Source organism: Periplaneta americana, chromosome 6 (assembly GCF_040183065.1).
Source record: "Periplaneta americana isolate PAMFEO1 chromosome 6, P.americana_PAMFEO1_priV1, whole genome shotgun sequence".
Classification (NCBI taxonomy): domain Eukaryota; kingdom Metazoa; phylum Arthropoda; class Insecta; order Blattodea; family Blattidae; genus Periplaneta; species Periplaneta americana.
Window position 1 is genome coordinate 113,531,641 of NC_091122.1, and position 20,421 is coordinate 113,552,061.

General features: G+C 35.8%; 1 protein-coding gene across 1 annotated transcript in view; it reads left to right on the forward strand.

Annotated features, from left to right (window-relative positions):
* Nucleotides 1–20,421, forward strand: part of LOC138701649 (chaoptin) — a 1,160,966-nt gene that overhangs the window by 844,686 nt on the left and 295,859 nt on the right. The gene's annotated exons all lie outside the window — the stretch shown is intronic.

A 20,421-nucleotide genomic window follows, 5' to 3' on the forward strand; every position in this document is an offset into this window, starting at 1 on the left:
ATATTGTACGGTAATGTGCTGTAGACAGTATAACATACACTGCATAATGAATACCTTCGCATGGATAACTCAGTTCGTGAGTAAAAACACTTATTCTTAATATAGTACTGTATTTTGATTAAACAAAAACCTAATGAAAATTATCGAACTCAAAATCGCGATATTTCCTAGTTTACGTAAATGGATGAACTACTTTTCTTCCCTCCTATACCTAATAGAGTGATTTGTTTGTGTTTTACGCCAGTATCATCGAACTACAGTCGGGGAAGGGGATAGCAAACTGTGTTTTCGGTTCTCTAAAGGTATAGCCAGGTTAATATTAAAAATGTTAGTAAAAATTAAATGGTGTCCCTGTATAATCACAGACTTTTAATACTGTACTCTTGTCACGGAAATTATACGTGCGAAATAACAAGGAATTATACGTGCGAAATTCCTTGTTCTTGTAGTGTTGAATTATCTTGAAGAAAAGGGTGGCATATGTGTTTCGAAATATCTTGTGCCTTGTCTTTTCATGTCGTAAATAATTAGTATATTTGTTTGGATAGTTTCTGTTACAGCTTTGCCGTAATTAACTTACAAAGCTTCTACATTAGTTGGATTGACAAACACGATTCAGTTTAGTTATTTTTTGTTGCGCAACGGTTGTATCGAGCTTCCAAATAACACTTTTGTGCGGTTCTTTCTTCGTAACGGGTCACACGCTTTGTACATAACACTGACCAATGTTCATAATAGATTAATATGTTATACCTTTCCCTCCGTAAAGGACAAGACAGAAATATATATTCACTCTATAGAAAAGGTCGATGCCGGATCTGTCAAGTCCAGATATGCATTCATATCATCCAGTGTTACGTGCATTGTAGATCTATATGACTACCAACTTAAAATAAGTAATAGGAAATGTATTATGTTCGTTTAATGAAACTCGTCGGGATAGTTTCATCCCATCAAGCGTACGAAAACAGTCACGTGTTATACTTTCAAAGGATCATTAACATTTCTTTAAAAATATAATTTAATTTTTCAGTAGTTTCGCCGAAGGCCTGAGAATAGTACATTATGCAACGAGCCTATAATGGTAGTAATTAAGACGCGAGTATGTTTATGAAACTTGCTTGCGCTCGTTTCATAATTTTCATACGAGCGTCTTAATTACCATTATAGGCAAGTTTCATACGACTTTTTATGCTCGACCATATTTCTAACTTGAAATTATTCATAAGTATTCATATTATTCTTATCTGACTGGGAAGCGGAAGTGCCCTTGTGCAATATCTCGTAAATTGTGAGATGTGCGCAGACGCGAAAGTATTGATTTTTTCCGAGGAACAAATGTCATTGACCTTGATATAATCCAGAGAGTAAAATGAACATTAATCTTGATATAACCTGGAAATTGATTTAGACATTGAAAAACGAGATGACAAATTCAATTTATTTGAATATTATTTACAATTAACGCTAATTATTATAGTAACAGAACATACCTTCTGCGAGAGTATTGGATTTCCAGCCTCCGTGACGTTTCGCTAGTTGTCTTTCGATTGCATATCCGAGAATAATCGATACTTGCGCTTTCATATTGCTACATTGGTGATTTCTGATTGGTGGAAAACCTGAACTTTAATGAATAGGTGTACTTTAATGAGGTCCATTAAAGGGCTGCTACCAGGTGTATAATTACTACATTTCGGCATGATCGAGCATAAACACATTTAAAGCATGTTTTAAATCTTAGTAAAGAGGCAGACGGATGAATTTTGAGACATTTTCAATCAAAAATCGCATAATTTGCACAAAACACGTAACACTTATAATGGAAATCCATGTCATCATCTTTCATCATGATACCGCTTATTTGACTATGGAATAGTGATTGTCGTAGCGTTGCGTGTGTATGCGGAAGGAAAGTAGGCTACACTCTCATTGCTGAGCTCTATTAATTTGGAAACAATTCGAGAGATAAGATATATTTCTCCTCTGAAGCTGATTGCTTCCCTTCTCACACGTGATGGAGTTCCTGACTGACGTCGATTAAGACGTACAAATGTAATAGTCATATGTAAACTCTCACAGCACTGTAGAATCTTTCCAGCGGGGCAGAGAATAGGTGTTCAACTGTTTAAGAAATCATGCCCGTTGCTGTGGAACCCTTTCGGCTTCTGCTTGCCCATGAACTTAGAATATAATTTATGCAGATTCTGATACCACCACACTTTATTGCAAAGGCGTGCCATTAATAAAACAGACATCCTCTGAAACTGTGGGTCCCACAAGTGGAAACGAAGAGATTTCATTTGGAGAAGGCTTTCTGTCTGTTTATCTGTAATGCATGCCTGTATTTCTGTCCATGTATAAGTTTCAGCGTCAGTATATGGATATTTACAGTTACAACGTTCATTCAATATGTATACGTACTGGTACAGGGAGGTAGATTTTTTCATATACATAAACAGCTAGTTAGTTGACATCATCACATTTGGATCCTTTTTATCGCAGTTCGTAAATATACTTACGTCATTGAATTTATTGTGGTAGAATAATTTCTAAAGTCCTTGGAAGTGTCATAAGCACGTGCTTTTCAGCGTGAATTGTGCCTTCCTTCATATTTCCTGGGACTTTAACTTGGCTTTCCGACGTGAAAAGTCAGTAGGCTACTTTAGCCGATGAACAAACGCCTGCAAAGATTACATTATTACATTACTCCTATATAGTTGCACTCATGGTAATATAAAACGTGCTGTTTAATGCACGTTGTCACGTATTGTAAGAAAATGGTGGAATTATTTCAGAAGAAGCGAAAATATTACGACAAATCTGTCCTGATTCAGTTATTGTTGTACGATGAATGTTAAAGAGTCTGCCCCTGTTACTTTATTCAAGGTAAATTCCGGAAACACACTCCATTCTTGACTTATCCTTTATAATTCCAGAAAATCTGCATTTGTTGTTTATATGCAGAATAAATCTGAAAAAAAACTAGTCTAGTGTTGTTTCTTCCATTATAGAGTCCAGAAAACCTGCCTGAGTTATTTTTATCCAAGGTAAATCCCAGAGTTGTTTTGCGTATTATAAACTCCAGAAAATCTGTCTCACTTATTTTACTCGAGGTAAATCCGTGAAAACATGCCCCAGCTGTCTTGTTCATTACAAATCCCAGAAAACCTGCTTCACTTATTTTATTCAAGATAAATTCAAGAAAACTTGTCTCAGACCTATTTTGAACATCATAAACCACAAAAAACCTGTATCACTTAGGCCTATTTTATTCAAGATAAATCCGAGAAAACAATTCCCATTCTTCTCTTGTTTATTACAAATACCACAAAATCCGCCAAGGTTATTTTTATCCAGTGTAAATTCGAATAAATCTGATCCTGTCTCATCTTTTCCACTATAAATGTCAAAAACCGTGTCTCAGTTATTTTCATTCAGAGTAAATTTGACAGTCTTGTGTTGCCCACTGTAAATCCTATAAAACCTAATAATAATAATAATAATAATAATAATAATAATAATAATAATAATAATAATAATAATAATAATAATAATATCAATAATAATAATAATATCAATAATAATAATAATAATAGCAATAATACGAGTAATAAAAATAATAATAATATTTTATTGGCCATTTAATAATTAAAATTACAATAGGCTTCGTTAAAAAGAAACATTACAAATTAAACATTAATTACGAATTTTATTAAAAATTAAAAGAGAAGATCATTCACCTCCATATTAAAGAACTCGTCAACAGTGTAAAAAGCCTTATCAGTTAACCATTTTAAGAGAACTTTTTTAAAATAGGAAAGAGCAAAACATTTGGTGTTAACACATAAGGCACTAAAAGATTTTATTCCCATAATTTCCCAACTTTTCAGTACTTTGGAAGTAATATTTAAAACTCAAATCATCACATGACCCAGTACCGTAATCATGAATGGTTGATCTTCTACAATATTTATACACACATTTTTCTCGTATAAAAGTCAGCAAAAGTTAGTATTTTATAATTAATAAATGAACTTCTACAATGTTCAGAAAAAGATTTTCTTGCCATGATACGTAAAGCTCTTTTCTGCAATATAAAAATCTTGCTGGCACTAGACGAATGGCCCCAAATGTGTACACCACACAATAAATGATAATGAAAGAGACCAAAATATACATTCATAATAACTTGTTGACTTCAACAATTTACAAGTCTCCGAAGAACTTAACAAAACTCGAAAATACTTATTACAGACAAAAGATATATGTTCATTCCATAGTAGTTTTTGATCTAAATTGAATCCAAGTAATTTCACAGATGAGGAAGTATTTTGAACTACTCTAAGCCTAAATGTCATTTCTTGAGTCTTGTCCTATACTACTTACACTATAAACTACAGCAAATTAGCCTCAATTATTGTTATCCAAGATAAATCTGAGAAAATCTGTCCATTGTAATTCCACAAAACCTGTTATTTTTATCAACAGTAATCTCACTAGACGTTTTGATTTATCTAGAGAAAATCAAAACTCGAGTGGGATTTAATTGACTATTACACGATTAGAAGAAAGTATATAAAGATTAGAAGTAACGAAGTATTCCAATACAATAAAATATGAATTGACTTACGTAAATACAACTGTCTTCAAATGTATTATTGTACCATCTCAACATTACAAATATTACGCTAGATGCATGCTAGATGGCAATAGTGAGCAATGCCTTCTCCTCGAGAAGTTCTCGATCTATTATACACGATGGCAATGTTACTAGTCAAGAAGGCTTTGTTGATTCAGTTTCATTTTTATTAAAATGCAACATTCCACTTCAGTTATCCGAATCCCAGTAATCAACGTCACTTGACAGATGATTTTCAATAAATCTTAATATTAAACAATCTCTGATACGTGACTGTCCATAATATCATATAGCGGAAGCTATAACATACCCTAACTAATATACACAAATATTAGAAAAGTTTTAATTAACGACGATGACATAAAAAATAAACATGAATAATTTTAAAAGGAATAATTATTGAATGTACAATTTTCAAATTTGAATGTGGTTGGTGGTTCAATTGATGTTATATTGGACGTGTGCGTAATAGAAGTGGAACTCGTTGATTTAGGCCTACATGGTGTATTCAACTTATTCAGAATTTCCGAATGAATAATTTTAAAAGGAATAATTAATGAATGTACAATTTTCAAATCTGAACGTGGTTGGTGGTTCAATTGATGTTATATTGGACGTGTGCGTAATAGAAGTGGAACTCGTTGATTTAGCCTACATGGTGTATTCAACTTATTTAGGATTTCCGAATAGTGCTCTTCATTTATTTGTAAATTGGATTTCAGAAGATGCATAGTTGTGATCAGTGATTTTTATTAATTCTTGTTCTTGAATGCCAATGCGAGTCGTATTTGAAACTGCCGTGCATCGACTGGAGTGGTTTGTAATTATATATATATATATATATATATATTTTTTTTTGACGTCCAGACCAGCGCAGTTTCAAATGTTAGCAAACAAAGAAACAAATGCTAGGGACACGATAAAATTGTGCGATAAGTAGCCATTATTGGTTGAAATACGTCCTTTCGTACCGTTTTATTGGTCAAAAGTAGTATGACGTAGTAAGAGTGAAATAGTCCATGGTAAACCTGAGGCAACCTGCCCCAGTCTCATATATCCACTTTAAACTGCAGAAAACTAGCCTCAATTATTGTTATCCAATGTAAATCAGAGAAATAATCTGTCCCAATCTTGTCTTGTCCACTATAAACCCCGAAAAATCTGGCTCATGACATGTAATTCGGAGAACATCTATCGACTTAATGCTGGTTCACAATAAAACTCGGAACGGAAACGGCAACAAGAACGAGAACGGGGTTATTGTTAAAATAAATGTATTTAAATGCGAACATTCACAATTAATTTTCACATTCCCGTTCCCGGGCTCCGGAAAGTTTCTCGTTAATTTTGAATGTTCGCATTTAAATACATTTATTTTAACAGTTTTTCTGTTCTCGTTCTCGTTGCCGTTTCCGTTCTCGGTTTATTGTGAATCAGTCTTTAGTCTCGTTCACTATAAATCCCAGAGTCCAACCTCATTTAATTGTATCCTGGATAAATTCGAGGAAACCTGCCATAGTATTGTCCTGTCACGATAAATTCCTGATAATCTACCAAGTTTTGAATTTGTTTACCATAAATCCAACAATCTACTGAAAATACGTTTATGGTGAAGAACATTCAGATAAAACGTTTCCCAGTCCGATTTTGTTCAAAGAAAGTCCCGGAGAACACATGCTGCTGGTTAGTATTTGTTCATGATTTTTTTTTAATAAATTCGAGAAAATCATATCAAGCTTCGTGTTTGTCCACAATACAATCCTAGAAAACCTACTTCAGAATTAATTTTTTTCCGGAATAATTTCGACAAAAGCTACTCCCTAATCTTTGTACAGGAATTAGCCAAGGAAATGTATTCCAGTTTCACTTTCGTTCACGACATAGGCCTATCTACTCAAGCTCTGTTTATGTCCATGATAAATGAGAGAAGATTGACCTCAGATTAGTTTTTACCTATGGTAAAAATGATGAAACCAGCCCTACCTACTTCTGTCTTCATAACCCATCCGATAAACTCTTTCCTATATCACTCTTCATCCACGAAGAAGTCGCCCTCGGTAGCGTAGTTGGTATAGCGCTGGCATACTATGCTCGAGGTTGCGGGTTCGATCCCGGCCAAGGTCGATGGCATTTAAGTGTGTTTAAATGCGACAGGCTCATGTCAGTAGATTTACTGACATGTAAAGGAACTCCTGCGGGACAAAATTCCGGCGCATCGGCGAGACTGATAAAACCTCTGCAGTTGCGAGCGTCGTTAAATAAACCATAATTTAGAATTTTCTACGAAGAATTGTAAGGAATATGCAAAGGCTTGGTTTTTGTCCTCGATAAATTCAAGGGAATTGTCTTTCTCTATAACAAATCCTCGAAATTTAAAAAATTCCAGAAAACTTTACACTCTGTTTTCCATAGATACGAAAAATGTGCTCCATGTGCTTCTTTTCTTTAACGTGGATGCTTTTTGAAGAGCACAGAAATATAGGGTAAAGGTTGGTAACTGTAATACGAGTAATATTGTGATAGTTCCTTTTGATAATTTATTACAATTTTACTGAGTGAGAGAAGGACCGGTTTTGTGCAGAAACTTGTCCGCGAACATTCCCTTAATATGTTGATGCAAAAAACCGATCTTCCTCTCAGTCAGTAGATAGATAGATTTATTGATATTAGTTCACAAAAGTATAAACTTAATAATTAAAAAAATGATGTATGTAAAAAAGTACATAATAAATATACAGTTTTCTAAACTAATTAATTTATCGCAAATCTCAGTAAATTATTGGTTCAAACTTGAACTTACGTCTGGTTTTAGTGTACGTTTAAACCAATCACTCTCACTCAGTAAAATTGTAATAAATTCTCAAAAAGAACTATCACAATATTACTCGTATCACAATATTATCAACCTTTACACTACATCAAAACAGTTTTTTCTTCAGCGAATCGTACAGCTATTAGTTTATTGAACTTCAGTGTATAAACTACTCGTTAAATACATTTTCGTATGTTGTTTCATGTTCCTCGAGCTACTGTTTGTAGTACGTAATAAAGAAAATAAGTGACACAGTATAGGCGTTGTAATGGCGAAGTGATAGGCTACGGTTTTATCTCTGGAAGTGGCCGCTGAAGACAAATCAAGTTTTCTTTCAATTCCGAGGCGGCTCTGAGACGGTTCTAAATCTGTCAGACCTCCCGTTTAAATCTCTCCCAGCCCCCACATAACTTGTATTAATGCGACTACTAAATCCGTCAGCCATGCCGCTCAGCCAAAGAGTATTTACTGCGGAAACATGCTGTAGAAAACTTCTTAATCGCTTACATTCTTCTCTGTGTTGTTACCAGAGTAAATAGATCTTCCAACAAAACACACTCAGTTGAAACATTGCTGTATAATAAATTATTGTATAACTAGCAATACCTGTTGAAAATAATGGAAATTCTACAAATAATACATATCATGACATTTAGCATAAGAGATCGCATTAGAGCTCCTAATAGCAATTAGACCTTCTGTGCCCTAAGTTGCGGATTCGATCCCGGGCCATATCGATGGAGTTTAAGTGTGCTTAAATGTGACAGGCTAATGTTAGTAGATTTACTAGAATGTAAAACAACTCCTGCGGGACAAAATTCCTGCACACCGACGACACTGATATAACCTCAGCAGTTGCGAGCGTCATTAAATAAAACATAACATTTCTACGACATGATCCTCCCATATTTAGTTGCCTGTCAAAGGTAGCTGTACTAAATCTTTTTATCTCACTTAAGAATCTATTGTCCTCGATCGTGTTTGAAGCCGGGATATTCTGTCAAGACGACGTAGAAAACAAACCAAAAATCTTCCTCATATAAAGGCCACTGTCGTAGCTTAGACAGTACATGCGCTTTCCTGCTGATCTTCTGTACTCGGGCGTGGTTTAGATTGCAGCTTGGGCTGATTGCGAAGTTTTATCCGAAGTTTTTGTTGAACTATAAGGAAAATGTCAGTTAGTCCCATGGCGAATCTCGGCATTATCTCGCAAAATTCATCTCGCTATAACCAAATCCATCGTGTCTAAATAACCTAGAAATTGATACATTGTTGATAAATAACTCGCTAAAAAAAATAGAGAAGTGCATAAACTTTACTGTGCTGAAGAACAACGTGTGAGTGCGACCACACGAGGGGAATACTAGGAGAACAAGGGTAATACTAGGAGAACAAGGGGAATATAAGGAGAGCAAGGGGAATACTAGGAGAAGAAGGGGAATACAAGGAGAACAAGGGGAATACTAGGAGAACAAGGGGAATACTAGGAGCACAAGGGGAATACTAGGAGAACAAGGGGAATACTAGGAAAACAAGGGGAATACTAGGAGAACAGGGGGAATGCAAGGAGAACAAGGGGAATACAAGGAGAACAAGGGGAATACTAGGAGAACAAGGGGAATACTAGGAGAACAAGGGGAATACAAGGAGAACAAGGGGAATACTAGGAGAACAAGGGAATACTAGGAGAACAAGGGGAATACAAGGAGAACAAGGGGAATACTAGGAGAACAAGGGGAATACAAGGGGAGCAAGGGGAATACAAGGAGTAAAGGGGGAAACATGGTAGTACAAGGGAGTACAAAAATAAGGAGAAGACAAGGAGAACTAGAAGAATACAAGGAAAACAAGGGGATGACAATGAGAACGAAGGTAATACAAGGAGAAAAGGGAGAATATAAAAACAAGAGAATAGGAGAACAAGGGGAATACAGGAAAAAAGGGAGTACAAGGGCAACAATGGTAATACAAGGACAACAAAGAGAACTAGTAGAATACAAGGAGAACAAGAATAATATAATGGAAACAAGGAACATATAAGCAGATTAGGGATAATATGAGGAGAACAGATGATCACAATAAGAACAAGAGGAACACAAGAATAACAAGGCCACAACAAGGAGAACAAGTTGATACTTAAAGAGAATAATGGGAATAGAAGGATAACAAGGGAAAATATAAAGAGAGAAAGAAGGGGTTACTTCATATGTGAAGTGATAAAGGACAGGTGAAGCGGAGAAAAATTCTCTCCGGCACCGCGAGTCGAACTCGGGTTTTCAGCTCTACGTCCTGACGCTTTATCCACTAAGCCACACCGGATTCCAGTTCCGATGCCGGATTGAATACTCTCAGTTTAAGCTCCACCTCTTAGTTTCCCTTTAGTGGCCAACCTTCATGCACTGTGTCACAGATGTGTGACAGTGGCGCAATGTCCAACACACTATGTGCATAGATGCACTCACTACGAGTGACTAAGTGGCCGGGATCCGACGGAATGAGCGCCGTCTTAAACCACTAAGTGATTATTTACGCATATCAGATTACTGTGATGTACCGAAGTACGTGTGCAGAATGTCTGCACGGAAATATCATACGTACTTCAGTACATCACAGTAATCTTATGTGAAGATCAATTCCCAAGTTATTCCCTTCCTAAACCTAGTGAGGAGAAAGGCTCAGTTCTACGTCAAAATTCTTCATATAGATTAGTATTAATTTTATTATTATTATTATTATTATTATTATTATTATTATTATTATTATTATTATTATTATTATATAGGTCTATGTCGTACTGCTCAATATTTGTTTGCTTTGTAAGATTTACGGGTACGAAGCTTATAAAAAAATGGGATACACGTCAGTTCACAGAGGCTAAAGTTAGATGTTTCGGTTGTCCCTTATTTCACTGCAGCACGGATCTGACCCACATCACGAGATCTTGTGATGGATAATGTTTTTTACCTTTCTTTCATTTCGCCCGGGGGTTGGGGTAGGGGGCGCTATGAGTGAGAGCTCATACATGGCAGTCTGAAGAGGGGTCGGGGAACAAATGAGCTGGAAGTTACGAGTAGAGGGGGGATGTGGGATCGGCTCGGACCGGCGGTACCTGATTACTCACGGAATCCTTCTGGATTAGGCCATTACTACACAGTGCCGAGCGGGTTGCGGCCCCTCAGGCGGAGAGTCTAGTAAGACGTAGAGGAAATGGCGGTAATCGCCTCGTGGATAGGCCATCCGCAACACATACAGTGTTTGGACTGCAACAATGTTCCCTCTGCAGTAGGAAACAAGATTCAGATGACTCTGAAATAAATTTATGAAGGAATACAAAGACTCATTCATACTACTGTGACTTCTAGAAAACTGTATCTCGATATTAGTTTCTAGCCGATATCATTCTGTGATCGATTAAAGGGGAACTTCTAGCATAATGATCGAACTATTTGCTTTCGACACTAGAGAACTGAGCTCCAATCTTTGCGAGTGCAGGTGAATTTTTTGGTAAGTCAAAATATGTTAGGTTTGTTCTCCTCAAAATATATTCTCTTTAGGCCCTTTCTTCTCCCCACATTTTTTTTTACATATTTTCGTCATTATTATTGGGATTAAGAAAACAGAAACAGCAGGTACAGACCATTGACATATCACTTACTGATCTGAATGAACATTTCACCACCCCACGTCCCGAACCTCTACAAAAGGACCAAACAAAGGAAGACATTCTATCTAATGCTTCGACAACAATAGACACGTTATTTCACTTTACATACATTTCTGAAATTGACGTCAGAAAATCACTAAGACGGCTGAAATCTAATGCGCAAGGCATAGATGCTATCAGCATATCACTGTTAAATAAAATAATTGACGTAATCGTGTCGACAGTGACCTATATATTTAATGCATCTCTCATAACTAATACCTTTCCTAAAATTTGGAAAATGGCACTAGTAACACCTATACCCAAGACGAAAACTCCGACCTCTCCAAACGACTACAGGCCTATAAATATTCTCCCCGCTCTCTCCAAAGCACTGGAACACATCGTACACCGACAACTGACAGACCACTTAAACATGTACAAACTTATCAATGAACACCAATCTGGTTTCAGAACAGGACACAGTACAACAACTGCCCTACTCAAAGTGACTGAAGACATGCGAGAAGCAATGGGCAGAAGCGAGGTGACCATATTAACTCTACTAGACTTCAGTAAAGCATTCGACTCAGTTGATCTTGACCTACTACTTGCAAGACTAAGAACGTTATACTTGTCTGACAACTGCATTAATTGGATGGACTCTTATCTTCGTAATCGTCAACAATGTGTCTCAGTACAAAATCGATTTTCCCCTTAGCGATACACGAAGGTAGGAGTACCTCAAGGCACCGTGCTTGGACCACTGCTTTTCTCCATTTAGCCTATATTAATGACGTGACTACAAACTTACATTACTGCAAGTATCACATTTACGCAGATGACTTACAACTCTACATACACTCACGATCAGACAAAATTGATGCAACTATTGGCAAAGTTAATCATGAATTGAATCAAGTTTCTTCATGGGCGAAAAAGTTCGGACTCAGGTTAAATGCTAGTAAGTCACAAGCTATAATAATTGCACATAAGAGCCTACTGAACACAATGAACAATAGACATATCCCAATTATTACAGTAAATAATGCCACTATTCCGTACCATTCTGTCGTCAGAAACCTCGGCATTTTCTTGGACGAAAATTTAAATTAGGAATGCCAAATAAAGGAAATATCCAAGAGAGTGTGCTATACCATGCATTCCCTTAACCCATTCAGAAACTTCCTCTCGCCAGAATTAAAACAGACTCTAGTGCAAACCCTCGTACTACCACTCTTTGACTATTGCGACGTAATAGTTCCAGACTTGACAACTGACCTTTCGAACTAGTTGCAGCGTGTGCACAATATGTGTGTCAGATTCATCAGTAATGCTCACAAATTTGACCACATTACACCCTCGTTCAAATCTTTATCCTGGCTGCAACTTAGTAACCGTAGAACACTTCATTCGCTCTCTCTTCTGTTTCGAGTTCTCCACACTTTTACTCCAAATTAGCTTCGTTCCCGGTTTAACTACTTATCCTCCAGTCACAATCTAAACACCAGGTCACAGGAGAGCTAAATCCTAGGAATTCCTGCCCATAGAACATCCCACTATTCATCCTATTTTACTGTCTCAGTCCCCCGTGAATGGAATTCTCTACCTCAGAAGATTAGGGGCTGCCAGACAATAATCGCTTTCAAGAAAAGGCTAAACGATTTCTTACGGGCGCAGTCAAATTGAAGTTATAATTGTGATCGAGTTTAATAATTTAATTTAATTTAGGTATGACTATCATTACTATTATTATTATTATTATTATTATTATTATTATTATTATTATTATTACATAATTATATTATTGGTGTTGTGAAGATGAATAGAATTGTCATTGTATTATATTAATTATGTATTGTCTTGTATTGTAGTATTGTATTGCTTTGAATTGTATTGTATTGTATTGTATTGCATTGTATTAATTACGTTAGATTCATAGCATTGTAGTAATTTTCTATCATACTGTTGAGTGGTAGAGAAGGCCGAATGGCCTTAACTCTGCCAGTTAAAATAAACCATTATTATTATTATTATTATTATTATTATTATTATTATTATTATTATTATTATTATTATTACTACTACTACTACTAATCCATTAACAATGGGAATATTATTACATCCTGTCATATTCTTCAGAGAACGAAATTTTTCCTCAGAGATCTACCAGGGGGAGATACCAAGATAGGCCTATTATTACTAAATAAAGCTATCCGTGTCTTTTTATATTGCTTTCGCGTAGAGTAACAGGAGGCAAAGATCCCGAGTTTTTACAATTGTCGTTCCTCTAATCACATTGTTCATTATTTTAACCTGCTTTTAATGGTTAAATATCTTTTTTATATAGGCTACCTTACAGTTTTCTTTAACTTTTGTAAAGTCGTGGATATTGTAGCTATTTGTTATGTTCATTAAATTTATATTCGTTTAAATTAGATACAACAATTGGGATCTTTAACCCAGCTATTTGGGTAAAGTTCCACAACACAAGGAGTAAAGATCTCAAAATAAATACTATATTTATTATATAAACGTACATAAACTTAAATCATCATCATCAAGCTGTCATGGAATTAGGCTTTTTAATTTACGAATGTCAATATGAGCATTAGTACTTGGGTCGAATTATCAAATCATTTTTTGACTCCGGTGTTATTGAATCCCATTGTTCGACCTTGTGCTATGCCATAAATGATGTAGCCGAGTTGGCGACATTCATCTATGTCTTGTCGTTCAATCGATAAGAAATATTTTCTCGGACATCGTACTGGTTTGCAAACTTACAAAGTGTTTCAAGTGCCTGGCCATAAAATTACAAATTTAAATTTATGCAGTACTCCGTCAATTAATGTTCTTAGCTGTCATTAAATGTACGCCTGAAGGAACCAAATGAAGAAGCACCGAAACCTTAGTGAAACCTTTCCTTAAGGTAGATTCTTCTACGTTTGACATTTTGGCAATTTTCTTTTTGATATACTGTCATCGAAAATTTGTCTTACTTATTCCATCATACACTCCTACGTTAGTGGCTTAGAATCCATTTTTGTCTTGTAATTTCTGCAAACGATTTTAGCGTTTATAGTAATTGTTCAAAAAAAAAAAAAAGATCTGGTGTTGAAGTTAGAGTACTGTTTTATCGTCTGCCTGGGTAGCGTAGTCGGTATAGCTCTGACCTTCTGTGCTCGAGGTTGCGGATTCGATCCCGGCCCAGGTCGATGGCGTTTAAGTGTGTTTAAATGCGACAGGCTCATGTCAGTAGGTTTACTGGCATGTAAAGAACTCCTGCGGGACTAAATTCCGGCACACCGGCGACGCTGATATAACCTCTGCAGTTGCGAGCGTCGTTAAATAAACCATAATTTATTTTTAACTGTTTTACTATACTAACAAAGTAAATATTGCAATACGACGTTTGGGACAAAGTTCCGCATTCGTATCTTTGCTCCATTTATGATGCAGGTCTTTACCCCACACGGCAGACCCTACAAGGACTCAGGCAAGTGTTGTCATTTAGGAAAGAAATTGTGAAACTACGAACTACGCGTTATGTTCCTCATAGACAATGAAAAAAAGTACAAATAAAGAAATGCAGTTGCTGTTAATATTTTAACGTGTATTACTACCTGATGTACACAATTCCAATATTATATCAGAATAGTGAAAATTTAAAATAACTTATTTTTATTTTCAGTACCTTGGACGAAGAAATACAAAATTTGTTATGAACACAGTTTCACGTACGACACATTGCCTCAACAAAGCAGTCACCTGGGGTTTCAAGGAACCAAAATATTTAGGTACTCTACTACACTATCCGCTTTCCAACTATAAAATACCTTTTTATATATTAATAGCGATATTAGCTTCAATCTGTAATCAGAAGTTTGTGGCCGTATGTCATACTCTACGTCTCAGATTCACACACTAGCTGATTCAGACGAGATCCAAGGTTAATGAATTATTTAAGAGGTCGTGAAATGATTTGCATTGCTTATCTTGGAAAGGAGTTTCATTCAGAAGTTACTTATCATACATTTATGATTTGTGAAGTCCACACCTGTGGAATAACGGTTAGCGCTTCTGGCCGCGAAACCAGGTAGCCCGGGTTCGATTCCCGGTGGGGCAAGTTACCTGATTCAGATTTTTCCGGGGTTTTCCCTCAACCCAATATTAGCAAATGCTGGGTAACTTTCGGTGCTGGACCCCGGAATCATTTCACCGGCATTATCAACTTCATCTCATTCAGACTCTAAATAACCTAGATGTTGATAAAGCATTGTAAAAAACCTACTAGAAATTATTTGTGAAGGAAAGAACGTGTCTCTGATTAGGGGGCTCCTTAAACACAATTATAAGCTAGTTGTTTTTCAGTCGATCAAATTGTCTGATCTTTTTTTTTATTGGGTTATTTTACGACGCTGTATCAACATCTAGGTTATTTAGCGTCTGAATGAAATGAAGGTGATAATGCCGGTGAAATGAGTCCGGGGACCAGCACCGAAAGTTACCCAGCATTTGCTCGTATTGGGTTGAGGGAAAACCCCGGAAAAAACCTCAACCAGGTAACTTGTCCCGACCGGAATTCGAACCCGGGCGACCTGGTTTCTCGGCCAGACGCGCTGACCGTTACTCCACAGATGTGGACTTTGTCTGATCTGCTGATGGATGTTTCTACTGATTAATGTTTCGATTAGGAGTACACTTTTCCCTACAGACTAGCAAAGCAGCCTGTAGTACTGTTAAATACCAAATCTCTCCGCAGTGCATATGAAGAGAAGGCATATATCAATGTTGATAGTGATTCGTCCGTCAGATGGGGACGTTAAGCCTGGCGGCCCCCTTGGCACCGGGTTTCCCCTTCTCCCTTCCTCACCTTCATCACTATCCTCAACCATTTCCTACACTGCACTTACACTTACACATACATTCATCCTAGTAGGGTAAATTTGCCTAATTCCGGGACATATTTAATAAAGTCTATATTTATGCCAAAATTTTAATAAAAATGTTCAAATAACACCTAAATGACGTTATTTGGACTTTAGCTATAGGTTTACAACATTCAGTGTCAACAGTTTCACAAGTTTGGTATATAATATATTATGTTTTTCATTGTTATACAGTGGCTCCTACATCCGTGACAGGGGTCCAAATTCCGTGATAGTGGTTTTCTAATTCCATGAGTGATATCCTAATTCCGTGATACTAAAATAATCCTCATTAACTGCTCGGAAAACAAACGTGTAATTGTAAAAACACATTAAAGTCATGGCATATTGTTTTAATATGGACTAAGCAAGAAATTACAACATAGAAAAAGGACCTAAGTGACAAATTTCATAGAAAATACTTGTGTAACTACAGGAATACATATTACATATTAATATATTATAAACAAAATAAACTGAATTTTAAATTCAACAAAAAATTAAATTTGAATAAATTGAATTATTTTTTTTCTTGAAGAAGAAGAAGAAGAATTCCCTGGGTGTCTAGAGTCTGGAAATTTGTATGAATGTGAGTGTGAATGTGAGTGTGCCGGGTTAATATTAACCAATCATCACATTATAAAAATACATCAGGACTGTCGCTGGGCAGTAACCTGAACACACGTTTCAGCGTCACATTGTTGACAAGTAACTCCATCTGTTAGCACAACCATAAAGCATTTAATAGATGCTATAGAGTTACCAACAACGAAAAAAAAATTGAATTATAACACAATTATTTATCATTATTTATGTTCCTAACAACGGCATTAATTGAGTTAAATATATGCCCTATTATTTTATTATAATTATAATTGATGTTTTCTATAACTTATTTCTATTATTATTTGCACGAACTATTTTGTTTGATAGACATTAATTTTTACAATTTAACGTTGGCATCACTGGTCGAGTGAGCCAGGGAGGAGAAATATGAAAATAAATCCGAAAATGGGAAAGTTCCTGTAGCATTGTTATTGTCTCACGATGTTTAAATAATCATACACATTGATTCAGCTGAATTTAATCTACAATAATATATCATTTTTATAAAGCTATATTAATTCTTACCTCAAATATAAAATGTTTCTTCAGGAGCGGTCACAAGAGAAAGAAAAACTTACTGGTCAACCACCTTTCACTGAACAAAAGCTTCTGCAGTCGACTGTTTCTATTCAAAAGGCGGTTATTCAATAGAATTGAAAAGAAGACATCTCCTGGCATCTGTTAGGTATTTCAAAAACTTAAATTCAGAGTGCACAACTCTATGGCAGTCAATTAAAATTTTATCATGGGATTAAGGGTATCACGGAATTTAGGCACCTTTATCCTACACGACATAACTCTTCACAGATACACAACATGCATAATGTGGACTGCCGAAATGGTGTGCAAATTGAAAATGGGTCACAGTCCAGCCATCTGTCCACAGTATGCGGAACCCGAATCATACAAGTGAAGTGGGTAAGCATTAGGCGCGCGCACACACACACACACACACACACACACACACACACACACACACACTAATAACGTAAACATTACGTCGTAAAGGAAACAACAGTAATAAGAACATATAACGAGGATGAAGGAACTCCTAATAGCTTATCTAAAATATCAATCAGGAGAATGACGGATTGTGGGTCACTCTAGAAAGAGAAAGGAAGGTGATATTTGATGAGCGGAAAGGTTTTAAAAGGGAACCAAGCCATGATGATGATGATGATGATGATGATGATGATGATGATGATGATGATGATGATGATGATGGTGATGATGATATGGGAACTCGAATTTGTTCTGAAGTGAAATATTTATACGACATTAATTAAAGATATGATTTTAAAATTTATGAAATTTCAGCAAAAATGAATTGTATTGTATTGTATTTATTAACATTCCATGGTATTCATACATTGCTTACAGCTAGAATATGGAACAAGTCAAAAAACTTAATACTATTATAAAATCTTAAGTTATAGTCATAGTCTTGATGAAATACATACAGACGAGATTTACAATATAGCCTACTAGTACAACACAAAGTTTTAGTATCAATTTTATGAAGTGTTATTGAATGTCATGAATTCACCTACAGAATAGAAGGCGTGAGAAATTAGGTACTTCTTTAATTTGGCCCTAAATAATTTTATGTTTTGAGTTTCATTTTTTATATCGATAAGGAGGCTATTAAAAATTTTTACTTCCATATAACGCACTCCTTTTTGATAGCACGATAGACTTGCCGATGGAGTATGAAAGTCACTTTTTTGACGTGTATTTATGCTATGAACTTTTGAATTAGTTACGAAGCTTTCACGATTACATACGAGGAAGACTATTAATGAAAAGATATACTGACAAGTCATGGGCATTATTTGTAGTTTTTTGAAAATAGTCCTACACGATTCCCTTGATTTGGCACCTATTATTATTCTAATTACTCTTTTTTGTAATAGAAATATATTGTTACTATCTGTGGAATGTCCCCAGAATATTATTCCAAAACTCATTACCGAGTGGAAGTATGCAAAGTATATTGTTTTTAAGGTATTGATATTTAGTATCTTTTGCATAGATCTAATAGCAAAACGAGCTGAATTTAGTTTGGGGGTAATTTCTTTAATATGATATTTCCAATTTAACACATTATCGATTTTTAAGCCAAGAAATTTGGTTGTTATTGTTTCTAATAGGGATCTATTATTAATTATTGCGCTAGAAATTTGCGGCGTTGAATTTGGACAGGATTTAAATTGAATTATGTTAGTTTTGTTACAGTTTAATACTAATTTATTGACTGAGAATCAGTCACATATTTTGAAGAGAATTTCCTCTGTTGAAGATTAATATTTCTGTTATGAGCTAGCTCACTCTTCCACTCTCTGTTCGATCTTGCACCAATTACAGGTAAATTTCTAACTAAGTCTCTAGTCTATATCTCACGGTCTTTTCGTTTTATTTCTTCCGAACATTTTAAGCTGATGACTATAGAGACGTGTTTATGAAAACAGCAGAACATCAAGTACATGTTGCGCAATGAATAATGAACAATTTGCGCATACAGCGTCGTTTAATATGCGAGTTGCAGGTGCAAGCAGCTGACATATGAGACGGCACCGCCGTAAATAAGGCAGCAAATGCAAGCATGCCTTATAACCGATGGTGAGGGCTCAAGCGTTATTTTTCCACCACTAGCCCAGACTTGTTTATGCGTAACGAAAGGCTGCGACACACCAGTTTATTGAATACGGAACCTTCACATATAACCCATGTACGCACACTACTACAGTGCTTCGAGTGTTGATATACAGGATGTCCCAGTTTTGTTGCGATGGATTTCTCTAGAATGTTTCAATTCTGTTTTTGGGAATCTATAATTCAGATGTACGAAATAATGTTTAGACCATCACCGGGCATGAGAGCGGCTCCGTTTAGCCGGCCAGAGCTGCTCTCGCTCCGCAAGACACTACAATTCCAAGCCGGAACAGAACGCTCACGCAGTGGCGGACTCACATTACAGCTGCCTTCTCTGCATTAATATAACAAGAGCCATTGTTTTATTCATTCAGTCTGTCAGTACATAACAGTTTATAAGGATATTACATCAATCCATTCTACAGTACAGAATTTATAAATCTCTTTTTTATTTCATGAAATAAACTTCGCTCTATGCACACACACACACACACACACACATACAGAAATTACTAGGCTTCTTTACACAATCTATATGCACAATGCTTTAACAATTATATAATTATATTAATAATATAAACATTTGTAATAAAGGATTAGAATCAGAAACACAAGAAAGAAATTAATAATAAACACTCTCTTACACTTTTCTTTTGCATGAATAAACTATTGTAACAAAATCGTACTTCTGTCAATCTGAAATCAATAAATTTTTTCTATTGAAACAAAACTATTTGAAACTCAATAACCAAAATAAATATGTTACTGTTTTCCGAAACTTATGATATCGTTTCATTTGCAGAAGCCGTTTATTTTTTCGAACAAACTAATTAGCCATGTTCATTCTCAAAATATAATTTAGGTTTTGGTCTAACATACAGTTTTCTCTTCCGAGTGCATTTTCAAAGTTCGCCATCCTACTGCAGTCAACTACTGCACTGACAGTGGGTGACGTACAGTATGTATGCGTCGCAGCGCTCGAAAATATTGCTCTTTAAAGTAAACAGCGCTTATGCCTCAGAATCAAATAACGTGCCCAGCCCTGGTTTAGACGATCATTCTGTCACCAAATTTTCTTCTTTCAAGTGATCTTATTCTGAATCGTCGATACTGCTCGACTAGAGGATAAGTTCCG